We start from the raw sequence: 5,000 nt of genomic DNA, 5'->3' as shown, positions 1-5,000 counted from the left end.
CACATCACGACACAACGCAACACGACAGGACACGACATAACACATCACGACACAACGCAACACGACAGGATACGACACATGACACACGACACGACACGACACGACACGACACGACACGATACGACACAACACGACACGACACGATACGATTCAACATAACACAACACAACACAACACGACATAACACATCACGACACAACGCAACACGACAGGACACGACATAACACATCACGACACAACGCAACACGACAGGATACGACACATGACACACGACACGACACGACACGACACGACACGACACGACACGATACGACACAACACGACACGACACGATACGATTCAACATAACACAACACAACACAACACGACATAACACATCACGACACAACGCAACACGACAGGACACGACATAACACATCACGACACAACGCAACACGACAGGATACGACACATGACACACGACACGACACGACGTAAAGCTAGATACACAGCATCGGTCTCCTAACTGGAGCTCAAGGTCCATCAGCCAACAATGGTTGTCTCCCTTGCCCAACAGAATTCAACGCCACCACCAAAGTATTCTGGAAAACCATATCCGTTAGAAGAAAGATAACTCTCATGACTAATATACATGGTCAAAACCAAGTTACGTGCTGTCACTTTAAACCATAATGCCGATGTACACAGTGCTGTCACATACTGAACGAACCAGACCTGACAGACTTTGCCAGCCGCTTCTCAGCAGAACGAAGGCATGTGTCGCTAAATGATTCAGAACGTTTCTTATAAGTTCTCTTCCAACTCATCTTATTCAATCCAGCCATTAGCTCCTTCTCACTTCCATACTTATCATTTTATAATATCTCAATAATGAAAAAAAAACACCCCAAAAACCCCAGTAAAACAGCAGACAACTTTTTATCTCGCCCAGGTGACAGCAGTGAACCAGCAGACCAAGGAAACAACCACGATATATAACACCATTGTAAATCTTTCCTTTCGTATCTCAATCGACAAAATCCCTTTTCTCCTCGTTTCAGCTTCGGTTTCTCAAGGAGCCGTCACTGTGTTCTGACAAACCCATACACGCTACACCACTTATGCTAGGCAGATGTTTGACCAGCAGCATCAGCCAGTGCGCTTAGTCAGGCCTTGACGGAATATAAAAAAGAAATGAAGTAAAGTAAGATAGATGCATGCATGCATGATAAAATACGATACAAGCATGCATAAATACTTGTGTACATATTGTTTTCATTTACAGAATTTTGCCAGAGGACAACACACGAGTTGCCTTGGGTTCTTTTTCAGTGCGTCAAGTGCGTGCTGCACACGGGACCTCGGTTTATCGCCTCATCCGAATGACTGCACGCTCAGTTTGGTGTTTCAGTCACACTTGGGATTTGGATTGGCTCACAGACCCTCATAGACACTGTAGTGGTAGATACACGTCTTTACCATTCAGACACTGTGTTGGTAGATAAACATCTTTACCATTCAGACACTGTGTTGGTAGATAAACGTCTTTACCATTCAGACACTGTGTTGGTAGATAAACATCTTTACCATTCAGTCACTGTATTGGTAGATAAACGTCTTTACCATTCAGACACTGTGTTGGTAGATAAACGTCTTTACCATTCAGTCACTGTGTTGGTGGATAAACATCTTTACCATTCAGACACTGTATTGGTAGATAAACATCTTTACCATTCAGACACTGTGTTGGTAGATACACATCTTTACCATTCAGACACTGTATTGGAAGATAAACATCTTTACCATTCAGACACTGTGTTGGTAGATAAACGTCTTTACCATTCAGTCACTGTAGTGGTAGATACACGTCTTTACCATTCAGTCACTGTGTTGGTAGATAAACGTCTTTACCATTCAGTCACTGTGTTGGTAGATAAACATCTTTACCATTCAGTCACTGTGTTGGTAGATACACATCTTTACCATTCAGTCACTGTGTTGGTAGATAAACGTCTTTACCATTCAGTCACTGTAGTGGTAGATACACGTCTTTACCATTCAGACACTGTATTGGTAGATAAACGTCTTTACCATTCAGACACTGTGTTGGTAGATAAACATCTTTACCATTCAGACACTGTGTTGGTAGATAAACGTCTTTACCATTCAGTCACTGTAGTGGTAGATACACGTCTTTACCATTCAGACACTGTATTGGTGGATACACGTCTTTACCATTCAGGCACTGTATTGGTGGATACACGTCTTTACCATTCAGACACTGTATTGGTAGATACACGTCTTTACCATTCAGACACTGTATTGGTAGATACACGTCTTTACCATTCAGACACTGTGTTGGTAGATAAACATCTTTACCATTCAGTCACTGTGTTGGTAGATAAACATCTTTACCATTCAGACACTGTGTTGGTAGATAAACGTCTTTACCATTCAGACACTGTATTGTAGATACACGTCTTTACCATTCAGACACTGTGTTGGTAGATAAACATCTTTACCATTCAGTCACTGTGTTGGTAGATAAACGTCTTACCAGTCAGACACTGTATTGGTAGATATACGTCTTTACCATTCAGACACTGTAGTGGTGGATACACGTCTTTACCATTCAGACACTGTAGTGGTAGATACACGTCTTTACCATTCAGACACTGTAGTGGTAGATACACGTCTTTACCATTCAGACACTGTATTGGTAGATACACGTCTTTACCATTCAGACACTGTATTGGTAGATAAACGTCTTTACCATTCAGACACTGTATTGGTAGATACACGTCTTTACCATTCAGACACTGTATTGGAAGATAAACGTCTTTACCATTCAGACACTGTATTGGTAGATACACGTCTTTACCATTCAGACACTGTAGTGGTAGATACACGTCTTTACCATTCAGACACTGTATTGGAAGATAAACGTCTTGACCATTCAGACACTGTATTGGTAGATACACGTCTTTACCATTCAGACACTGTATTGGTAGATACACGTCTTTACCATTCAGACACTGTATTGGAAGATAAACGTCTTGACCATTCAGACACTGTATTGGAAAATAACATCTTAACCATACAGCCGCCTTCCTTGCTGGTCATTTCCTTGATCCCAGCTGTGTTACGTGCAGCACAACTGAGGTGCAACCTACTGGACACGAGGAACACGGTGTCATGTAGCCTGCAGTCACAATGCAGAGAGGACTATGGTGTCGTGTAGCCTGCAGTCACAATGCAGAGAGGACTATGGTGTCGTGTAGCCTGCAGTCACAATGCAGAGAGGACTATGGTGTCGTGTAGCCTGCAGTCACAATGCAGAGGACTATGGTGTCGTGTAGCCTGCAGTCACAGGGCAGAGAGGACTATGGTGTCGTGTAGCCTGCAGTCACAATGCAGAGAGGACTATGGAGTCGTGTAGCCTGCAGTCACAATGCAGAGAGGACTATGGTGTCGTGTAGCCTGCAGTCACAATGCAGAGAGGACTATGGTGTCGTGTAGCCTGCAGTCACAATGCAGAGAGGACTATGGTGTCGTGTAGCCTGCAGTCATAATGCAGAGAGGACCATGGAGTCGTGTAGCCTGCAGTCACAATGCAGAGAGGACTATGGAGTCGTGTAGCCTGCAGTCACAATGCAGAGAGGACTATGGAGTCGTGTAGCCTGCAGTCACAATGCAGAGAGGACTATGGTGTCGTGTAGCCTGCAGTCACAATGCAGAGAGGACCATGGTGTCGTGTAGCCTGCAGTCACAATGCAGAGAGGACCATGGTGTCGTGTAGCCTGCAGTCACAATGCAGAGAGGACCATGGTGTCGTGTAGCCTGCAGTCACAATGCAGAGAGGACTATGGTGTCGTGTAGCCTGCAGTCATAATGCAGAGAGGACCATGGAGTCGTGTAGCCTGCAGTCACAATGCAGAGAGGACTATGGTGTCGTGTAGCCTGCAGTCATAATGCAGAGAGGAACATGGTGTCGTGTAGCCTGCAGTCACAATGCAGAGAGGACTATGGAGTCGTGTAGCCTGCAGTCACATGGACAGAGAGGACCATGGAGTCATGTAGTCTGCAGTCACAAGGCAAAGCAGCCGGTTTCAGAAAACTCTGGCCTTGCCTCCGTAACACTTGATCTCTGTGCCAATCAACATTGTCCTATCCTCTGCTGTATGTTTTCATCTTATTTTCTTTCCCATACTACTACTTCTTCTTTCTCATCATCATCTTCATCATCATCGTCGTCGTCATCGTCGTCGTCGTCATCATCATCATCATCATCATCATCACCTCCTTCTTCTTTTTCATCTCCAACGTCTTCTCCTTCTTCTTCTTTGCTATGACTTGTCATTCCTTCTCTACAAGAAGTGGTCACGTGTCCTGCTGTAACAAATCGCTTTGTACATGTGTTGTCGGTGACAGTTTTTTATATGGTATTTTGTGTGTGTGTGTGTTGATTTTTATGTCTACTTGAAAATGCGGACACTTTTTCACGCAGGAACATAAGGTTCCCATCCGATGTTCTGTTGTGCGATATATTGTGAAGCACGTGAATGCCGTTTTTTTTAAAACTGTTAATTGTTAACATTAGGCCAGTTCCGTTTCCCTGAACTGGTTTATTTTTGCTGATGCCAGTCATTGCTGTTTGACTTGTGGGCCAGAAGCATTCCCGTTGTGAACAGCATCGAGGCATACTGGACATAAGGTATTTATTGATTTGTTTTATTTTGCCGAAGAAACTAAATATTTTTGTTCTTGATAATTTTTCCTATATTCGGCTAAGACTGGTTTGTGTTTAATGTGGAAAAAGATTTTACTTAAAAAAATACGTGAGTTGTTGATTTTTCATGTTGGGATGCTCCAAGTCGAATAATTTTGGGAGCTGCTTGGTATGATGTAAGCTGTTAACGCTTCTTTATGTGAATGCAATGATTGATCTGTATTCATTGGGGGCAGACATTTGGGTATAGCTGGTTGAGTCGGGAGACTTATGGGGATACTTTCATTTCGGT

Source organism: Babylonia areolata, chromosome 16 (assembly GCF_041734735.1).
Source record: "Babylonia areolata isolate BAREFJ2019XMU chromosome 16, ASM4173473v1, whole genome shotgun sequence".
Classification (NCBI taxonomy): domain Eukaryota; kingdom Metazoa; phylum Mollusca; class Gastropoda; order Neogastropoda; family Buccinidae; genus Babylonia; species Babylonia areolata.
Note: the sequence above shows the minus strand (reverse complement) of the source record.